This window comes from Myodes glareolus, chromosome 21 (assembly GCF_982192425.1).
Source record: "Myodes glareolus chromosome 21, mMyoGla1.1, whole genome shotgun sequence".
Taxonomy (NCBI): Eukaryota; Metazoa; Chordata; class Mammalia; order Rodentia; family Cricetidae; genus Myodes; species Myodes glareolus.
The window spans coordinates 34,076,559-34,099,373 of record NC_142046.1 but is presented as its reverse complement, the minus strand read 5'-3'; the positions used below and the strand labels follow the sequence as shown (position 1 = coordinate 34,099,373).

General features: G+C 41.5%; 1 non-coding gene across 1 annotated transcript; it reads left to right on the top strand.

The window, feature by feature from the left end:
• Positions 1 to 17,968: 17,968 nt before the first annotated feature.
• On the top strand, positions 17,969 to 18,075 carry LOC125395129 (U6 spliceosomal RNA). The gene has a single exon (XR_007230456.1). It is a non-coding gene; the product is annotated as a U6 spliceosomal RNA (small nuclear RNA).
• The last annotated feature ends 4,740 nt before the right edge of the window (positions 18,076 to 22,815 follow it).

Here is a 22,815-nt window from a genome sequence, read left to right as displayed (position 1 = left end):
ACACAATCACAGAGACTAGAGAAGGAAATAGAAAACCAGAGTCAGTTCAAACCACATAGTGGCTCCCACGGAACTGACAGTCATCTGCGCGATTTAAGTAAGCGCCACCAGTGGGCTGAGGTGCTGCATGCCACCATCAGGATTCTGAGGTGAGAGCTTTCCCCTCTTAAGACACTGTGTGTATTTCCTGACTACTGCACACTTCTTTCCTTGGTCTTGTCTTCCTAGTATGCAACTCATCCAGCCCAAATCTCTATTCACTTATTCTCTAAGACTTATAATCATCATCATCATTGTTGTTACATAATCATGAGTTATTATTCATAATTCATAATTAAATCTTCAAACATAGACTTTCAAAACAAGGCCGGAAGCAATTAGCCAATATGACCTTTATTATGTTTTAAAATGATCGAAAAATAATAAAAAAAAAACTGAGTTGGACTTCCTTGCTCAGCTTCTGGTTACAACGTTCTCAGTTTGTGTACAGGTTTAAAATTCTTTTCTTTCTTCCTACATAGCAGATGCTCTAGGGTAGTTTGAGATTCCCAACACTCAGCTGAAGACTGGCTGAGTTATCACTATATGCTGAAACCTGGCTGTAAGCTAATGAATGAATGAATGACTTGAACTAGGAAAACAAAGGAGGCTTCCAGGACTGTCCAGTCCTGATCTGCTTCTCTCTAGCACTCCGCATCTGAAGTACTCTCTGTGGTTCCCCTGAGGTTTATTAGCCCCGGAAATCCCCCAAGGAGAAGGGAAAGCGTAGGAAAGGCTGGTGCCCACATGGCTATCTGCTCTGCACCTGGCCCACCTCAGTACTCCCTCTTCACCCCAGTCCCTTATATACGTCATTAGCGCTTACCAACTGCGGTGGTCTGGAGGTGTCCCCAAAAGTTTATGCTGGAGATTTGATTGCGGCTCTTGTGGTATGGGTCTTTTGGGAGGCTGTTGTAGTATGGATTTTTTGGGAGAGGTTTGGTTGAACCACTCAGGTGGTTACATTAATAAATAGTACAAGAATGGCTTCCAGGAGTGGGTTCACTGGTGGTGCTTTTCTGACATGGGAGAACACAAGATTTGTCTGCTTTCCTTCTGGCTTCTTCTTTGTGAAATGCAGTAAGGAGGGTCTCACCAGGTATTGGTACCTTGATTTTAGATTTCTAAGCCCCAAGAACTAGGAAAAATAAATTTCTGTTCTTTATGAGTATGAATTACTCATTCTTAGACGTTCTGTTATTATATCCATCACAAAGAGACTCAACAGTATGTAAACACATTCCTGAACTTTTACCTTTCACTGCCTTCTTGTACAACTATAGGATGTGTATGATACTATTCTTTACTTCATTACTATCATTATTTTAAACCCTTCACAAATTTTATCAGGCCTCCACTGAACAGTGTAGAGACAGGAGGTCTGACAAATCACTGGTGGGGGAGATTCCTTTATTTTTTACGTCATCAGTCAATGAGTGACCCGTTAAAACTCAAACTGCAGACAAGCAGTCTGCCCTCTTTTCTGACCATTCTTCATATTCCCAGCCACATAAATTCTCTTTCTGCATTTTCCTTCTTTCCACATAGCATTCATGAATACAACTCTTCATACAGAAGTGTAGCGTATTAAGTAAGCAAAAGCAAGCAAGTTCAAGGTATTGCAGATGGCTCAGTAACGGCTTCCAAATCATGCCCATCGTTGGATGTAATTGAAACACGAATGCTGCCATCCATGGTGGAGGAGACTGGCTCTTGACCCTGCTAACAAGCTTGGGCCCCACAGAGCCACAACTCATTATAAAAGTCATGTAGGCGGAGTCACAGTCAGCCAGTGGCGGGGTGACACCAGAGGCTCAGACTGGAGGAGAGAGAGAGTTGTGAAGATGTCATGCTGGTGGCTTTGAAGATGGAAAAGGGAGGCTAGGAAAAAGAATTTGAAAACACACAGTTGCCTCTTAGAAACTGGAAAAGTCAAGAAAAGAAATTTTCCCCTGAGCTGGCAGAAGGACAGTACACTTCTCTGTTTTAATTTTTGGGGTGTTTTAAATTTTGTTGGTGTTGTTTGCTTGGTTTTAGTTTTTTAAACAGAAGATGATGAATTTGCATTGTTTTAAAATGCTCAGATGGTGGTCCACTGGAGTCTACACAGCTACAGTAAACCCACCCTTTTCTTCTTCTACCCCTTAATTCTGGTTTCTTTAGAGTAAGAGATGGTGGCCTTTGACCATGGAATTCCTCCTAAAACTCCAGGCCACTCATAGAAACAGTGTAACTGCCATTCCTGAGTGTCACAGATCTGATTGGCTCTCTACCCCCAGCCGCTGGCCGCATGAACCCTAATGTGGCATTCTTGACAAGCGTGCCCGTCACCACCTAGCCCCTGATGCCCTCCAAATTCCTTTGGAGTAGGTGTTACTCCTGGCCCTGCTCCTGAGAAGCACAGATCATCTGAGGGAAACAGTCCAAGTTCTGACTGAAGAAAATCTTCAGAAATTTTCATCCGATGTTTATTGTATCATAACTAAGATCATTCTTGTGTGATGTTTGGAGAGCCGAACATGTGAACAGCTAGAGATAGCAGGACACTTGTTCTGGGCATGTAGAGAACATGTTAGACAAACAAAGTTTTAAGTGATGAAGCAGAGAAGGGACAAACAGAGGGGAAAATGGATATTGTGGAGTAACTCAGTTCTCCTAGAAGAGTAGAAATTTTATAGAAAAAGGGGATATCAAAGGTCAGCACTTCAGGGATATTTTAACCTTTATTACTTTTAATTAGTTCCATTAAGAAATTAAACTCTAATAAAAATCTGTAAGCCTCTTTTTCTTAAAATCTGCGTAAATCCATACATTCAAATACCCATCACGTTAGCTCCAAGTTTAAGTAGTCCATTGTCTTGATTGGATATTCATCCACGGATGCAGTTTCTGGCTTAGGGATTCTTTTTTCTGATTTGTCTGTTTATAAAGAACACGGAAACCAGTTTCATTCCAGGCCTTGCCCAAGGTCACCAAACTCACAGACACCAAATCTCGGGCTTTGGAATTGCACACAGCTCTCCTCCAGGATGCTGGCAGTAAAGGAGGTCCAGTCTCAATGAGCAGCCATCTGATGGGACTCGGGTGCTAAGCTCCCTAACGTATAGATGTGGTCCCACTGACAAGGCAGAGAGAGCTTTCTGAGCGTGGAAAGCAAAGACAATGAGAGCAGTTATTGGCACGGTGCCTTTTGCTGCTGTGAACCCAGACATTTATGTGGCCAGCAGATCCTTTCTGAGTACTTCCTGTGTTTCAGACACTGCGTTCTACGCAGGGAAACCGAGAGAAATTAGGTCCTTTGTCCTTATGGGTGACAGTCTAATGAGTGAGAAGGAGACTGAGCGAAGATGACAATTTAGATGACAAGTCTTGCTGGCAGCTGTTGGCAGAATCCTCTCGCACATTTCGGTTGACATTCTCTACTCATGCCCCAAATCTTGAGGATTCTTGGACATGCTCCAGAACAAATAAAAGGAGAAAAGTTGTTACTTGGTTAATTCATATTTTCCCTCTGTAAGACTATGGACATTTACCTGTAGGAGAGATCCCCTACAAGACCCCAAGTGGCCATCAGAAACCAAAGATCATCCCAAACTCTTGAGATAGACTTGACGTATCATAATTGCCAGAATAAAATTTATAAAGCAAGCACATAAAGAGATCAACAATAGAAAATAATAGAACAATTATAATAAAATACTGTAATAAAATTGCCAGTATCACCATTTTGGCAATTTGGAGCCAGTATTCAATAAAATGAATATTTCTTGGTTGCAAAGATAGTTTCACAGTCAGTTTGCAAAGCAACATAGACATAAGTGATTCTGGGTGGGTGGCGTATGCAACTCAGATGAACTGAACGGAGCAATAAATCCCATGTCAACTGGGATGGAGCTGGACGGTGTGAGGTTTCATCAGTGACTCAATGCCGTTTTAAACTTCGAAAAGTGTTTATGTCTCAACTTGTGGTTAGCTCTATCTAATCCTGTTTATGAAAGAAATGTGCCTGTGTTTCAAATACAAACTCAGGTTTTCTCTGAGATAAAATGGTGGAGACCAGGAAATGGTGGAGTATGCTTTTTAGTCCTGGCAGAGGCAGAGAGAGGCAGATGGATCTCTGTGAATTCAAGGCTAGCCTGATAAACACAGCAAGCTCCAGGCCAGTCAGGGCTATGTAGTGAAACCTTACTCCAAATACAAAAAAAAATTGTAGTATTCTTCTGATAGCATAAATGGTGGCAGGAAGGTATTGCTGGTCATAGTCTGTACTGAACGGAGCAAAGCATTTCCTTCATGACAAACATGAGAGCCTGCATCTATACTGATGGAGAAAGGAGAATACTTGTATATATGGTAGAAGCCATTGAAACTAAAAGCAACCTAAGGGTGACAGCTGAAGTGTGCTAAAGGGCAGAAGTCAGATGCTCCAGCCAACCCTTAATCCCATGAGAAGGGCCACATGATGACATCTTCCTTCTCAAACAAGGCCATCTTTCCAGGGAAGATTCTTAGTTCCCACTGCAGGATCTGTTCAATAGCTTCCAGTAGAACGTTTACCATCTTCCCTAAAGTTTTGTATGAGGATGGTGGGAAGTTCCATTAATACTGATTTAATGAGGAAGTGGGTGTACAGAGGAATAAATCACATCTACTCTTTTTTTTTTAATCATTTTTATTTTTACTGTTTTTACGGCCCATACACTTTTCTCCACTCTCCTCCTTACCTCCCCTCTCCTCTTCTACCCTCTCCCGTGACCCCCACATTCCCAGTTTACTCAGGAGATCTTCTATTTTTCTCCTTCCTGTGTAGATTCATTCATATATCTCTTAGGGCCCTCTTTGTTGACTAGGTTCTCTGAAGTTGTAAACTGTAGGCTGGTTTTTCTTTGCTTTATGTCTAAAAGTCACTTATGAGTGAGTACATATTATATTTGTCTTTCTGGGTCTGGGTTACCTCACTTTAATATGTTTTTTTCTAGATCCATTCATCTGCCTACAAATTTCAAGATGTCATTGTTTTGAACGCTGAGTAGTACTCCATTGTGTAAATGTAATGCATGTTCTGTTTACATTCTTTGGTTGAGGGGCATCCAATTGTTTCCAGGTTCTACTTGCTATGAATAATGCTGATATAAACATAGTTGAACACATGTCCTTGTGGTATGATTGAGCATCCATTGGGTATAAACCCTAAAGTGGTATGCTGGTCCTTGAGGTAGGTTGTTTCCTAATTTTAGGGAAATCACCATACTGATTTCCAAAGTGACTGTACAAGTTTACACTCCCACCAGCAATGGAGAAGTGTTCCCTTTACCCTACATCCTCTCCAGCATAAGTTATCATCAGTATTTTTGATCTTGGCCCTTCTGACAGATGTAAGATGAAATCTCAGAGTTGTTTTGATTTGCATTTCTCTGATGGCTATGGATGCCAAAAGAATAATACTCAACTTCAAATAAAAAAAAAGATCCAGGATAGCCAAAATGACCCTGTACAATAAAGGAATGTCTGGAGGCATCACCGATTCCTGACTTCAAACTCTACTATAGAGCTACAGTAATGAAAACAGCCTGGTGTTGGCATAAAAACACAGAGGAGGACCAATGGAATCAAATCAAAGATTCAGATATCAGTCTTATGAACACTTGATTTTTGACAAAGAAGCTAAAAGTATAAAATGGAAGAAAAATGGTGTGGACATAACTGGATAGCAACATGTAAAAGAATGCAAATAGATCCATATCTATCACCATGCATAAAACTCTTCCAAATGGATCAAAGACCTCAACATAAAACCAACTACTCTGAACCTGATAGAAGAGAAAGTGAGAAGTACACTTGAATGTGTTGGCACAGGAGACCACTTCCTAAATATAACCCCAGTAGCACAGACACTGAGAGAAACATTTGATAAATGGGACCTCCTGAAACTGAGAAGCTTCTTTAAGGCAAAAGACATGGCCAATGAGACAAAACGCAGCCTACAGAATGGGAAAAGATCTTCACCAACCCCACATCGGACAGAGGGCTGATCTTCAAAATATACCAAGAACTCAAAAAACTTAACATCAAAAGAACAAATAATTTTAAAAAAATCACCTCTATTCTGAAAGGGGCATTCAGATTTGTCCAGTCATTCTTCCAGCTCCTTAGGTCTGGAAATGGACAGCAAAGGAGAGTCCTAAATTCCAAGGAAAAATAAATAAATCTGACTGTTATTCCCTCTCATAGTTTGGCTACTTTGGTCCTTTCTCTGAAACCTTAGAGAGATGGGAGGAAAGTTGCCTTCAGCTCGCAATATCGAAACACCTTTCTTCGAGCCCCCTGGCACGGCTCCAGTTCCATAACTTGACAGAACAGGCTGTGGGGAGGTGGAGAAAGGATGGCAGTTCACGACAACAGACGTGACTGTAAAGGATGAGTTTCCAGACAATGGACCCCCGACAAGCTATTTTTTTTTTCTCAGCCTACTGAGTGCTTTCCACAACTAGAAGCTGTAATGGAAAGTCTTAATTGCCTACTTGATGGGATGAGGCGTCAACCTAAGAGACGCGCCTCTGCACGTGTCTATTAGAGCCTTTCCAGGTCGGAGTAACTCGGGGCCGAGGGCAAAACCTGCCCTGGAAGCCGGCGGCACTTGAGCGCTTTCAAGCTGGCAGTTCCTGAACACAGGCTTGTGCCTGGTTGCCGGAACTTTGTCCGGAGAGTTTCTGTCAGTCACTGTTCTGACGTCAGAGTTCGGGAAGAGCAGCTGCTCTCAGGAAGTTCCAGGCCTCCAGCGACTGAGTAGGACCGCTGAGGCATCCGGCTTTGGGGACTGAGAGGCTACTGAATTCTATGCAGATGCAGATGAGGTGACTATTGCTGGGTTACCTGGCCACTTGCCTGCAAGCCAATATTAAATCTCCCTTTATAAGGCACACATCTATGACTTCCATTTCTCTAATAGTACTGTCAAATACAGATGCCGAGAAATTTTTTTTGGTCGACAATGTATGCATAGAGGGTTTTTTTTTTTTCCAATTAGCTTATACTGGTATTATCAGCAAGGTTGTTTCTCACAAAACTGGGAATAAAAATGTATTATTGTAACTATTTGTTTTTATTGCTGTTCCATGGAGGGGTGTAACTGGAGAAGGAATGGATGGATTGGCCTCAACTACCCATCTCAGTACAACGACAGAAGCTGACCTGAAATTGTGCCTTCATCACCCTTATCATGGCAGGGAAACACATGCAGGGACCATAATGCCCAGCAGCCCTCCCCACCTCCTCTCCTCAGCACAGGCTCTCCTAGTACCACAGTCTTCTTCCCATCCTCCCCACTGTAGTCTCTGCTCCAGCTACAGAAGTTTCTTGAACTCTTCAAGCTCATGAGGCGCATGACTCATGGCTTACTAGTCCTTCTTAACAGAGCTTCCAAGTGGATCGTAATTGGTGTCCTAAAGTTATAGACCATTATTCTATAGAATGGAATTCTTCGCATGCTCTAATAGCATTAGTGTAGATTTCTTTCCCCTCTCAAATAAAATAATAAAGTTTTAAGGTATGTTCTACATTCCTTGGCTTAATAGAGAGACAAAGCAAGGCCCTGTCTCATTGTTTCCTTGTCTCTGACATCCACATTTGCTGTTTCTTCTGCTGTTAGCACTATTTGGTTTTCCTGTGGTTGGCCAGATCTATGTGGCAAACTCAAGCTGCTATCTCAGATGTCAACATTAATTTGACTAGTCCCGATATTTTCCCATTGTCCATACAATTTGGTTAAATGTTCCTGTTATTTGTGAGGCATCCCACACCATGAAATGTATCCCAGTGTCTTGAGTGTGCATGTAACTGTCTTATTCACCCTTCTAACTAAGTTTCTGGCATGATTCTTACAAGCATAAGGCCCTCTGTAACATGCATGAGGGGTGGCTACTTGCTTGTGTTTTCTGTCCCGCCTGCTACCCCACAACCAGCTTGTTGGGGTTTTCTGTCCTGCCTGGCTCCCCAGCTATTTAGTCCCAGAGAAAATCACACAAAGAAATCTCTGTAAGTTATAATGCTGATTGGCCCGTTAGGTCAGGCTTCTTACTGGCTAACTCTCACGTCTTGACTAACCCATTTTTCTGATCTATGTTAGCCATGTGGCTCAGTACCTTTATCAGTGGGGCAGCTCACATCCTGCTGCTTTGGTGATCTCGGCAGGAATGGGAGGAATCAACTTCCTCCTCCCCAGAATTCTCCTGCTCTCCTTGCATCATTTCCACTTCCTTTCTGGTTTTCCCACCTATACCTCCTGCCTGGCCAATCAGCATTTATTTAAAACATGATTGACAGAATACAGACAATTCTCCCACACCAGCCCTCAATAGACATATATGTATTAAGTGAATAAAAATACTTTTTTTTATTTTCTCTTCCAACATCAGCTTACTTAAATAGAAAGGAATGACACAGCATGGCTTTGTTCATCCAAAGCTAAGAGAAGGAAACTTAGTTTAAAGCATCTGATAGTCAAACACTGGATTTAGGGAAGGGAGACAGGGATAATTACAAAGACAGACTATGTAATATAATTAATTATATGTGAAAAATAAGCAAATAACCTAGGATGTTTTTAATATGGCCTCAAGTGAGTATGTAATAAAGTAAGCAGTTATGTTTAAACTATGCAAAGTCTTGGAATGGGGTGGTGGTGAGGAAAGAAATCTCTGGAAGGACCTTTTATTCCATAAACTTTCAGATGGTCTCACGGATACCTAGTCTGATGCCAGAATCAGGTCTCTTACATAAGGGGAGTCTGCAGGGGTCAAGAGTAGACCTCATTGTGGGACAGCTGGGTAACATGGAGATATTCTGGTGTGAAGAGTAGTTTCATTCTTGACCTCATGTAATTTGTGTGAAGTCGGGGTAAGAAAATGAAGTAAGGATACTTGCTGTCAAAGGAGGCTCATGGAACTTGGGTTGACTGACCCACTGTCTATTCCACTGTGAGGGAGTCTGGTCAACATCTTTCCTTAGTGAATTATTAATAGAGGCTCACAGAAGATGCAGTTGAAATACGAAATATAATTGGCCTTAAAGAAAAGCTTGCTAATGGGAACGCCTGAGAATCAGAAAGGACATTGAGGGAAGGGGGGGACTCTAAACTTTACCTGGCCAGAGCTGAGGTTCATGAAGCCTTTCAAAGTATGGTCCCTTCTAGCCCTCGGGTGACTGCACCACGTCCGGGACTAGGAACACCTCCTCCCCCCCCCTCCGCCCCCACCCATTGTTCTCATGGGAACATAGCATGAGGACTTTTTCATGTGTTTGTTTTCTTCCCCCTTCACAAATGTGTGTAGTTCCTGTAGCTGCCAACAAGACACTCTAGGAGATAACTGGAAACGCTTAGAGGTGGAAGACTTCACAGTGTGGATTTATCTTTCCTTGTCTTCCCATCCCCACCTCCGATCTCGTCCAACCCCGCAGACAAACATGCCCCAAACAAGTCTACCCGAAACCACGAGGATCACAGGTTTGAGTAACAGATAATTATACAGTAGTGAGCTCTCTTCTGGCTAGCTTGCCTATCATTTCTGATCCTGTCTGCTCCTCTCTCACTGTCTGAGGGCCTTGTTCTTTTTGGCTAACGTCACTGCTTCTGTTACTATGAATAACGCTCCCTAATTACACTTCTCCCGATAGCTTTCTCAGTCTTGGGCACTGCTGAGGCCACACAATTCAGAGATCCCTTTTGACAAAGTTTTTTTTTTTTTTAAATCTTTTCAGATTCAAAATGTTTTCACAATAAAAATAATTTAAATTCTTAAGAAGCCTAATCCCTAAATCTGAACTCCTTTGAGAAAATTTCCAAAATTTGTCATGTGTGCTATTAAAAAAAAAAAGACCAAGGAATAGTAAAATAAACGAGGGTAGATGTTATAGCTAGAACCTAAGCCAGCATCTGTGTGTTATTTTTAATCAATACATATTTGTATAAAAAGCAAGAAAATACCCTGTTCCCTCAAAGGTGAAAGCATTCTTCATGTAAAGCATGCTTGGGCAATTTAGTGTGCACTGTATAAATAAGAACCAGTGGATTACATTATGGCATAGAGTCCTATTGGGTGTTTGGCATCTTTTTCTATGGAAATAGATAGGAATTCCAGGGATCTCTGGTCCTATCTCCTTGTGGTGACCAAAGTAAAAGAATAAAGTGGACAGGCAAAACATGACACATCGCTTACAAGTATCAGTTAATTTGCATCGCAGCTTACAAGGGATTTAGACCCTCACTGACGTCATCCAGTACAGCACAGTGTATCTTAATGGAGCGGTCACGCAGGCTTGAGTTGGAAGGACTGTGTCCCTTGGCTCTGTCCTTACCATCTCTCTCCTGGTCGCAGAATGACAGCTTAGTGAGGGATGAATGATGTAGAAGTTGATTTGCCTACCTTTCCTTTTTACCTTCTTTTGCCTTATGAGTAACTTAGTTTGGTAGAAACTAGTAACTAATACTCTTTCTTTAGGAACGGTTCTATCTCATCTTGGTGAAAAATCAAGCTGAATCTTCCATGAGACAAAGTTGATTGCTTGCACGTATAGTAAGATGAGAGTCACCAAAGACAATCCTGACTTTTAAAATGTTTATTTCATGTTTAGGTGTTTGATGTGTGTGCGTGTAAATGTATATGTGTGTATGTGTGCGCGCATGCATATGTGTGTACGTATGTATGCACACATGTATGTGCATGCGTGTGCGGTGTTGTCTGGGCATGGTTTAGAAATGTGAGCTCGGAGCTGCAGGCTGTTGTGAACCACCTGATGTGAGTGCTGGGGACAGTCCTCTAGAATTCAGTAAATGTTTTTAACTTTGGAGTCATTTCCTTGGTTCCCTGACTTTTCCTTTGCTTCAGATGTCTATATCTAGCTACAAAATTAGACAGTGAAATTAGTCCAGAGGAATATATTTTCACAATATTCAAGTGTTTTTTTGAAACTGGGACTGTCTGCCACTCTGGACGATCAGGAAGAATGCCTTTGGAGAACACCATCGTCTCAAACTCTCTTGCTGTGCGGAGTCCACGTTATAAAATTTAGCATCTCCGTGGCAGCTCCACCTTACTCCAGGTTTCTTATCTAAGTGGTCTTTGTAGTTGGTTTAGACCAAGTCATGCATTCTAAAGTAAGAGACTATGCTTTCTGAAAATTGATGAGTCTCAATTTAGGATTTAAAGGCTGGGGACTTTAGAGAGAATCAGTTTGGAATTCTTAACACATTGCTGTATATGCAAGAACAGAGACACAAGGGAATTTTAGGATGTGAAAGCTAGCACACAGCTGCTCTGTGCTCCTCTGCCGGGGACCTAAGTTGTAGACTCCATCCTTCTTTTAGGAAAACAACAGGAAAGCCAAGTCCCCTGTGACCGCAGTGTGAATGTGTCATGCTGTCCTCCCTGTCTCCCACCCATGCCCAAGATGTCAACTTTGCCTCTTTTCTCATTTCATTGTTCTCACTCGCCAGTCATAGCAGACATATAGCTCATTTTTATTGCCTTTATTCACCCAGTCAATTTTGGCACTTGGCAGTGAATCAGGACTTGAATGACAGAACCATTTGCTCTTGGGACAGAGGTCTTATGGGCTATATCCCCACGCTGATGTTACAAACCCCCATCCTCACCATCAGCATCATAGCCTTCCGCATCCCTCAGACACAGCGGTTTAACTGCGTCTGAAGCTCTGGCCGCATGCATCACTTCTCTCCTTCACTGTCTTATTTTCTACTGAATGGCTTCCCTGAGTTTTTCTAGACAACAAGGTTAAAATTGAAATTAGGATCATAAAGGAATCAGATTTATGGACTTTCAGTTCAAAAACTAAACTAAATCTAATTTATGGAATTTTTGGTTCTAAAAACAAATCTAAATTCTCTCGCGAGGTCTCTGAAGAGAATATTTATTCACTTATATATTGCCATATGCCAAGAAATATGGAAGATAATTCCTGAGACAGTACCAAACCAGATAATGGAATAGATACGTGAAGAAAATAAAGGGATCCAATGTTCATCACTCAGAGTGGTGGTTGTTTTAAAATAGGCCATAATTTTGGCTTTTATTTTCCCCAGCAAAGAAAAGAGGGAATCATCAAACACCTATGGGCCGCTAAGGCCATTTTTGAAGAATAAGAAAAATGTATATCCAGCCTGGGTTTCCCAGAACAAATTTGAAATAAGTAGTTCTCTTATTGGGGCGAGGAGAGAAGCATCACACTTTCAACAAAAATTCTCCCAAATCACTTCGGTCTCAAAGTATACTTTTGAAAAATGAACAACACCAAATATTTTATCATTTTCTATCCAATATACATTTACCCCTTAGTCAGTTTGCAGAGTAATGTTACCTAGTTCTCTGTTTCGTGATGTGCAATTCCGTCTGAATTCTGTACTATAACACCGTCTAACTGAGAAAACAGGTGTATCTACAAAACCCTCTTAAGTCAGAAAGGGACTCATAGACCCCTGCTATGGTACATGCACACTGGCTTGTACAAATCACAGAGTCACGGGGTCAAATCCTGACTCATTTGCTTGTTGCTAGGTCCATCTGAGATTTTGAGATTCGACTTTTTCTTCTCAGAGCTTGATATGCTATATGGTAATAGCTACATTACAAGTTAACTACAAGCATCTTGACTACATTTCTCTCCTCATATATTTGGCATCGTGGAAAGAAAACTCTTCTTAAGCATGTGACAATGTCTCTTTGCCGAATCAGATGCTCCCTGAGCACACGGTACCCTCCTTAGCCTATTACATCATTGATCTTGTATTGACACCTGTAGTTCTTTGACGAATATGTCTTCCTGGTACCCCGTCTGGTGCCTGGAACCTACCCTCCATAAATTTTGGGGGAATAAATGAATGACAGAATGGAAAACAATTGAGAGGCACAGGATGTCTCAACTTTAGATCCAGGCCTGGCTTCTTATCTGCTCCATATCTTGGTTTAGGGAAATTACTTGGTTGTTCAAACAGGACAATGTGCTCTTATCATGAACTCTCTGGTTGAGTCTCTAGGAATTCAGTAGATAAAACCCAAACTCCTGACTCCTTTTTTTTTTTATCTCACTTCATTTCTGGGGGAGCTAATAAAGATAATAGGTCATCTTGTTTCCTCTGGTGATAAAAACCATTGGAATTCTTGGCATTAGGCTCAGGGAATCAAATTAAAGAAGGCTTTAATGTGCACCTTGAAGCATATTTAATGCTTGACATTTATTCTATGATCACAGTTATGGTAGCGACTCTGTCCCATAAATTATTTAATACACTAGTGTATAAAGTGATTTGCTCACCATGTAGGTAAGGAAATGGGACTCTCTCTCTCTCTCTCTCTCTCTCTCTCTCTCTCTTTCTCTCTCTCAAACACACACTCCTATTATAGCTAAAAAAATAGGTCTGGAAAATTTCAGGCTACAAAATCAATACATAAAAGCAGTTAAATTTCTACTTACTAAGCATGAACAATCTGAAAATTAAATGATCTCATTTTTGACAGCATTAGAAAGAATAAAATATTAGCCAGTTGTAGAAATAAGTTTAAATGAGGAGGTAAGAGGCTAGTACACTGAAAATACAAGAAAAATGAGATGCATTTAACGAGACAAGAGTAAATAAAAATGCATTCATGACCAAATATTGAAGGCAATGCTGTTCAAACAGGAGTATTATCAAAAGTAACCTTCAGATTCAGCAAAGCTTGATACTTCCCATCAATGCCTTGAAGGTATCCACCACAGACATTTAAAAGTCTGTCCTAAAATTCTTACATCTTATGTCTTATGGGAAGGACCAGGAGTATACAAAACAGTCTTGGGGCAAGGACTGTATTGAAAGACTTAGTTTCCTGATTTCAAAACTGGCTATAAACCAATAAGAATGAAACCACCTCTTTTAAAGAGAAAGAAAAGCAATATGGCACCCGCTGACATAGAACAGTAAGGGCAAAGAGCAGCCATCCAGGCGTGACTGGCTGAGGCTGACAAGTGTCAAGGCGACTCAGTGAGGACAGACATCTTACAGGGAGCGCACTGCTTCTGGAAGTTGTGCTAGACAACATGACTATTTTAACAGGGACTTCCAGTCGCTGGCCACGATACACCTGGTTCTGGGGAAGCTGGCCGCTCACAAGAAGATAAAGAAAATATACCTCTGCTGTGTACCACGTACAAAAGTCAGCCAAAAGGAGCAGAGACATAAATATTCAGTGTAAGACAGAAATGTCTCAAGAGCACGGGAAGCGTTCTGACGGCACGGCCTTTGGCAAAATTCCTCAGATGTGACGTTCAAGGCCCAACTGTAAGAAAAGGCAATGGCTTTAAGCAAAACTTAAAATTTTCACGCATTGAGCCAGGTAGAGTGGCGTACACGCCTTTGATCTCAGCAATTGGAAGGCAGAGAGACAGATCTCTGAGTTTAAGGTTAGCCTGGTCTTCAAAGTGAGTTCCAGGACAACCACAGCTGAAGAGAAACCCTGTCTCTAGAAAAAAAAAATCATGCATGCATGAAAGGATGTTTACAAAAGTAAAAAAGACAAATTAAATGAGAGACTGTGGAAGACACATTGGATGTTTTTGTAACATGGAGGCGCCTGCTTGTGGGGTTTTCCGTCCTGCCCAGTTCCCCACAGCTGTTTAGCCCCAAAGAAAATCACACAGAGGTCTCCATAAGTTGTAAACTGAGTGGCCCATTAGCTCAGGCTTCTTGTTAACTCTTGTAGGTTATATTAACCCATTGTTCTTATCTACGTTAGCCACACGACTCAGTACCTTTCTCAGCTGGCAGATCACATTCTGCTGCTTTGAAGATCTCAGCAGGAGTGGCAGGAATCAGCTTCCTCCTTCCCAGAATTCTCCTGTTCTCATTGCATCATTTCTACTTCCTGTCTGGTTTTCCCGCCTATACCTCCTGTCTGGTCAACCAGCATTTATTTAAAACATGGTTGACAGAATACAGACAATTCTCCCGCACTATGTTTTCATGATAAGATACAGGACAGGAGCTACTTAAAGAACCAGAGGTTAATTCTGACTCTTGTTTCAGTTTCAAGCATGGTGCAGAAGGCACAGAGGAAGAACTGAGCTTTCTGTGGTGGGGACCTATAGTAGACACTGTTCATTGCAGAGTGAGTCAGGGATCCCAGAACAAAACAGGAACCAAGGGCAGAGTGAAACCTTCAGAATCCCACCCCTCCTGACCCATTTTGGTCCGCTAGGTCCTACTTCAGAAAATTTCCAAAGCTTCCAAAAAGGCACTAACTGCAAAGGCCACATCCTCAAAACATGGTACCTTTCACAGCAAAATCATATGGAAGAATTTATAATGCCGACATCTGATATGAGATGATCGAAATTTTGAATACTAGAGACCAACATTTAGAAAGCAACAACGAAAGACATCCAATTAAAAACTGAGTATAAGATTTGAATAGACTTTTCTCCCGAGAAGTTAGGCAAATGTCCAGTAACATAAATCTGTGTTGAACCTCACTAGACTTTGAGGAGATAAATATTAAAGCAGCAATTGAATGTTTCTTCAGAGTCATTTTGAGTGGTTCCTTTATGACCGAGGAAGAAAGAAGAGAAAATGGTTAAAGAGAGAGAAGAATCCAAATATAGACAATGTTGACTGTTTGCTTGAGGTTCTGTTTCTTTATTACAGTGTTAATGTTAAAATCCTTGTGTGCCCTTCCCATGTGTTGTATCTCAGTCTTCTCGATGTTTGTTTTCACTGACTTCCACCACTCTATTTACCATGGCCTGCAGCTCATTTAGACTTCCAGCAAGCAGAGCCCTATTATTTCAGCAAGCAGAAACACAAATTATTGATTCTCACATCACTTATCTGCACACCTCTCCTCATAATTCCAGGGATATAGTAGAGAGTAGCGGTGAGAGGAAGCACCCCTGCAACACGGCTGCAATTGTCTTAAACTCATCACTTAGTTCTCCGCAGACTTTGCAAAGGTACCTTTATTGTCACTTTCTAGTATTCTTATGATTTTCTCTGGGTACCTGTAGAACCTCATTGTTTCCCAAAGTCCTTTTCTCCAAACGCTATTGAATGCCTTCCTGAGGTTGATGTAACAGACATATAAGTCTTTTCCAAATTCTTCGTATTTTTCTACCAGTTGTCTCAAAGTGAGGATCTGATCAATTGTGCTCCTGTTGGCTCTGAATCTGTATTGAACCTCTGGTAGGATTTCCTCTGTTCTGCCCTTGATCCTTTGCAGGATATTGGAGCAGAAGATCTTGCTGCTATAGCACAACAAACTAATGCCCCTGTAATTTAAGCGGTCCAGCTTGTTCTTCTTGAGTATGAGAATTATGACTGAGGGCTTCCATTCCATGGAAATCACTTTGTGATCTCGTAGCTGTCTGAAGAGTCTGAGAAGCACCTCAGCCCCCGAGCCTACTGTAGCTGCTTTCAGCTCCTCCACCGTGTTGTCAATCTGGGAGGAAACCTCAGTTCAAAGGAGGGAGCTATTTCAGTCGTCAAGAGGCAGATAGGGTTAGCAAGGGCTGTATTCCAGGCACTAGGAAACATTTGGTCATCAAGAGATATAACAACAACAACAACAATAAAATTACAAGTCTATGAGACCCTTGTCTTGAGCTGCCTTCTTTGAGCTCCGAAACCTGGACAACTGAATGCTCCTCAGAACAGCAACAGAATGTGTTTGAGATGGCTTGTCTCAGGAGGATTCTAGGGTCACACAAAGAGACAGACTGTGCAAGGACGACATTAAGAAACAGCTCCATCTACAGAAGGAAGCAAACAGGATACAGCAATAGCACTTGAGATACTTTAGCCATGTTATGAGAATAAATGACGGCAGATACCTGAAAATACCACTGCTTGGAGGAGTGCACGGGATAAGACAAAGAGGAAGGCCCCCAAAACACAGGACAGACAGCATAAAGGAAGACTGTGGGACCTTGGGTATGACAATAACAAAGGCACGTAGGACTGACCAGGATAGGAACGACTGGAAAACCGCCATAAACGGACTGTCCGTGCTTGCTTGAGCATTGCCAGGGCATAAATGATGATGATGATGACGATGATGATGATGATGATGATAAGATCCAAAAGCCCATCACTAGATGATGAACAAACATAATATAGCACATCTCTAAACCGGGGGTTTACTCAACCTTGAAAAATGAATGGAATTCTGAGTGGCATTGGAATGGAATTTTGTGGCACATACCTGTAATTCCAGGAGTCTGAAAGATAGAGGTAAGATCACCTTAAGACAGAGGGTTGACTATGCAGGAAGATAGAGGACTACACAGGAAGACCCGGTCTTAAAAGAGTACCAAAGCTGAGGATGCAGCTCAGTAGTAGGTCACATGTTGGTAATGTACAGGGTTTGATTCCTAGCAATGGAAATTGTGTGTGTGTGTGTGTGTGTGTGTGTGTGTGTGTGTGTGTGTGGCCTTCATTTGTTGTGGTGGCTGCACTAACTCTTCTGTAGAAAGCCCAGATCATTATTCACACCTGAAATCATACTAGTACATAAATGATTCTTTCCATATTAATTTCAAATCTGTATAGTTGATATTTAATTACGTGGTTCATTTAAACTGTTGACATGATAACAGTATATTCTGATGATACTACAAAATGGTGACTCTTGAAACAACCAGACTCACTGACATCAATGTAAAAACACAAGTACCCTTTGGTTTTATTTATATAATATACCTAGAATGGTAAAATTCATAGACTGCCAGGAGATGGAGACTTAAGTGTCTCAGTGCCTTGTCTCTGCCTGAGATGATGTGAAGGTTTCAGAAGCAGGAAAGGCTCAGGGTTGTGCAAAGCTCATGAACCACTGAATTGTGCCTTTCAAAACCCCTGACATGGTAAATATATATTTGCATATAATGCAAAATGCTTCCAAAGCGAGCACATATGCTAAAATTGAAATGATACAGAGAAGATTAGCATGGCCCCTGCGCAAGGACGACATGCAAATTCATGAAGCGTTCCATATTTTTACTGAGATTGGTATGTAAAATGAAAGGAGATAGTTTGCTTTCTTGTTTAAAAGAGGAAAAGAAATTATTAAAACTATAAAATATATTGTATCTTATTAATAAAGCATATTAAATGTAAATATATAAAAATTATACTATACAAAAATATATCATATATTTTCACAACAGAAAACAAAGAACAGATTATTTTCAGAAGGCAGGGGAGGGGCTTATTGCCATAGTTTGTCTTAATGACAAACATGAACAAAAGATGAGATCATAAACACAAATTATTTTGTGCTCTAAATTACTGAGACCCAATTTCAGAAATAACAGTTTCCAAGTACTGACATAGAAATTTGAACTTTCTATTTTATTAAATTTACCAAGCAAATTTTTTTTTAATTTTGATATAGAAATGTAAGACAGAAACTTTTAAAAGTCATGAGTAGCATATAACTAACTACATGTTGAAGCCACATCTTATTTAAAGATATCACTTTAAAGGCAATTGTATGATTGAGGCATTCATATTTGCTTTTCAACTGGGTAAGTAACAATTGCCACTGGAATAAATTCTTTATTCTTGGATAATAAAATGCCCAAGGTTTTATATTCTTATGCGTCTTTAAAATTTTCTTTTCAAAAGATCAGTTAACTCACCTGAAGATTACATCTCTAGTCTTTGTATTTTTAAAAAAAATCATCCACTACTTCCTGTCAGAGACATTAGTGGGTTTGGCTGGTTCCCAGGACCTCTGCCAGGCTTTCATCTTCAGAAGCACAATTGTTTCCTGTACGGGTTAACTCAGAACCAAAAAACTTGCTCCGCCACTGATGTGGAGCGGAAATGTTGCATAGTTGACACATGCCTATTGGCTGAAGACGTGAGCAGCCTTGCAGCATCTCACACATGAAAGTGCCTGGCGCTCCCTTTACAAAGCACACACTGCCAGAAAGAATTCTGCATACACAATTAGTTTTATTTTCGTCTCTGATGTTGCTTTCATTGACATGTGTGGTCCTCTCTGTTCTTCAATTTTAGAATATTTGTATTCTGCACTCCAGAGAAAACTCACAGGGAGACGCCCGCATCCAGTGTCTGCTGTCTCCCTCACCTGCTTCTCTGTAGAGACTTAAAAAACAGCACCAAAAGCCACGCTCTTTCTGGGGATGTCACTGAACTCCCACCGACAACAGATACCATCAAGAAAATATTAATTCTTTCCCTGACTTGATAATATGTTTCTCAAGTTGGCATCTCACGTCAGACTCTGAAAATCATTCGACACCATGGGTGTCGGGTTAGCGCACACACTGCTGCACCCCGAATTGTCCTTTGTGTTCATTTGTTGTGGTGACAGCCTAAGTCCCCCCCGGAGAGAGTACGGATCACTACTCGCAGCGGAAAGTCGTAATACTGTAGGAATGATTTGCTTTCGTATTAATTTTGAATCTTTATAATCAATGCCTGCCCAGTTGTATGACTTGTTTAAATTGTTAATATGCTTCCAGATACAACTATAATGACATTACTTAGCCTTGAAGATTAATTGTTGGGATCCAGAACATTCCCTTTGCTAGGACTTCCAGGGAGTTAGGTCAAACTCCACATTGTGAATCTGTATAAAGAGGCAGGGCACGAAATTTGGACGTCAAATTTTGAAAATCAAGTATAAATATTAATTTACTTATGAAACTAACTTAAATATTAACATTGCACCAAATTGCCTTCCGTGTGGTGCCTGTAGAGTGAGAAGAGCCCTCCAGACTCCCAGGAACTGGAGTTATGGGCAGCTACAAGTCACTACAATGGTACTGGGAGTGCTGGGAGTTGAGCCTGGGTCCACAGTATGAGCAACTGTTCACCACTAAGTCATCTCCCAGGCCCCTGATTTTTTTCTTATGCTACTAAAACTTTCTTATTGGAACTTCAAATGATCAAAGGCAGTGTTATAAACTCAGGACAAAAAAAAAGGCTTGGATTAAAAATACATGCGATGTCATAGCTGTCTTTAAAGGCCATTTTTCATCTGTGTTTCTTTTCTTTAAGCTGCTTAAAAAAATAGCTTGAATAAACTCAAGGAGATAAAAGGGAAAACAGCGGTTTTACTTGCTCTAGTCTTGCCTAAGGCAAATATAGTCTGTGCCTTTATCATTTCCCCTAAATAGTCCTGAGCGAACCTAAGCCCTGTTAAACTCAAGGAAGCCGACTGGTAGGATCTGAAGCTTGAACCCAGGATGTCCAGAGTTGGCCAAAGCACATGGCGATATTGTTCTTCCAAGGAAGCAGAGTGCTTTACGCACCAGGGACAGAATGGGAAATGTGCTTTTAACACCTGTCCCCAGTCTCAGACCCAGAATGGCTAAAATCCTTGGGAGCTTTTGAGTGGGCGTGGCTGAGATGGTCCAGTGGTTAGAAGCGTTTGATGCCAAGCCTGAAGACGTGAGGTTGAGGCCTGGAACGCACGGAGTGGAAGGAGAGAAGCAGCGAGTTGTTCTCCGGCCTCCACGTGCACACACACGCCTACATGATCAATGTAGTTCCCCTTTAGGGAAGAATCTCTGCAGTGGTGAGGTGAAAAACAAAGCACCTGCTATTTACCCATAATAAAATGTTTCTAATTATATCTGAGTTTATGCTAATGAAGTAGCTTTGGGAGGCCTGAGGCTGGGTGGTGAAGGAATGGCCATCAGACTAACTTCCTGCCCTTATGGGAGGAGGTGGGTTCTCAAGGTTTACCTAATCACCCTTCACCAATGGTTGAATAGGACCTGTGTAAGGAAGGCCTGTAAAAATGTCCTTTCGAGCAGCTCTGAGCGGGTCAAGGGGCTATAATGGTGGCGCACCGGAGAGGACAAAGGAGCTTAAGGGACTTCCACCCTTCACCCAGTCTAAATGCCTCTCATCCTTTTGGTTCTGACTGTGTTGTACCTTTTATCATAAATTAATAAAAACAACACACCCACTTTTTCTGAGTTTTAAGCCATTTTGGCAAATAAGTCAACTCCAGACAGAACACACACACACACACGCACACACATACACACATACACACACAACACATGCATCTCCAGTTGGTCAGAATGGTCACCACTTGAGCTCTGCAATTGGTGTGTGAAGTAGGAACATTTTTGTGGTGCAGAACCCTTCATTTGTCGGGCTTATATTTATTGTTGGCCGTTAGTGTCAGAACTACTGAGTTAAATTGTAGGCTATCGGTTGATAGCCGGAGAGATCTGGCCAGTTCTTGATGTGGAAAACTACACATATGGGGTTTAAATCAGTTTGGTTTTGTCAAAACACTCCACTTTTTTACCAGAATGAGACACCTCCCAAGTTATAAACTGTGCTGTTAGGTTTCTTGTGCTGTATGTTTTATTCAAATAAGTCAGCAAATGACTCAAAATGCCGTTAGTGAAGAAAAAAACTTCTTCAGAATGTCGGAAAGTACCACTCCCGTACATGAGTTATTGATAGGGCTGACTTATTCCAATGTCTGAAGATCCCTTCTAAGCTTCTCAAAACCTTTCTCTGCTGACAAAGAAGACTCCGAACACATAAACAATAGCAGAAACTGTAATGTGCAGAACACTAAGGTCTGGGATAATTGAGTTTAATATAAAAGGTTCAGCCTGCCTGTGTCTAGGGATCTTAGTATAATCAATGACAGCTCTGTAAAACTTATTCCTTGCCAGGCACAGCATTCACAGGTGGATTCGCATTCACCATTTGATCTGCATAGCAAACCAACAAAATTAGGAAAATACGGGCTGGAGAGATGGCTCAGTGGTTAAGAGCATTGCCTGCTCTTCCAAAGGTCCCGAGTTCAATTCCCAGCAACCACATGGTGGCTCACAACCATCTGTAATGAGGTCTGGTGCCCTCTTCTGGCCTTCAGGCATACACACAGAAAGAATATTGTATACACAATAAATAAATAAATAAATAAATATTTAAAAAAAATTAGGAAAATACTTTCTACTGGTTTTCCTCCTGCTTCACTGAGGTCAGTGGAAGTTAATTTGACTCACGCAGTTGGCACTGGAGACCCTGCCATGTTATCCAGGACACCTGCGCAGGTGGTGCCTGGCTGGAGTTAGCAAGGTTTCTGACTCTTAAGCTCTCCGATGGTGCGAAAGCTTGCCTTCTAACCATTTGCCCTCACTTTCATTACATCCACCATGAGCTGCAAGAATACTCAACCCTTGTAAAGTGGGCTCCATGTTAGATGATCGTCCATTTGCTGAGCTAATGGAAGTGGATGAGCTTTCTCAGGCCATGTTGGGCCCATTAGATATGTTAAATGAATTTGCAAAATTAGGATATTTTTTTCAGTGTTCTTTGGGTTTCTTGGAACAGAGTTTCATCACTGGTGGCGTAACACCTGAACTCTCAGCCATTCTGGCACAAGATTTCTTGGTATATCACAGTGTGTGTCTTGAGGGAGGGGTCTACTGGAGAAAGCAGGCAAATGTTTCGAACCAAATGGGGTCCTCTTACTGCAAGACCCATGGCTTGTAATAGTGAAGAGCTGGGAGCCAGGGCTGCTCATCAGATGCTTTCCACGATGAATCATGTTCTCCATCAGCCTGCTTCTGTATGGTGACAACCAGAAAAGGCTGTGGAGTCAGAGAGAAAGAAGAGTGGAGAGGGTCTGGAGGCGACCGTGGAACTGTTCCGCCTTTACCTGGGCCCAGGAGAAACAGGGAGAGAACAGGAGCCTGTGGATAGAGAGGTAACAAAATCTACCAATGACA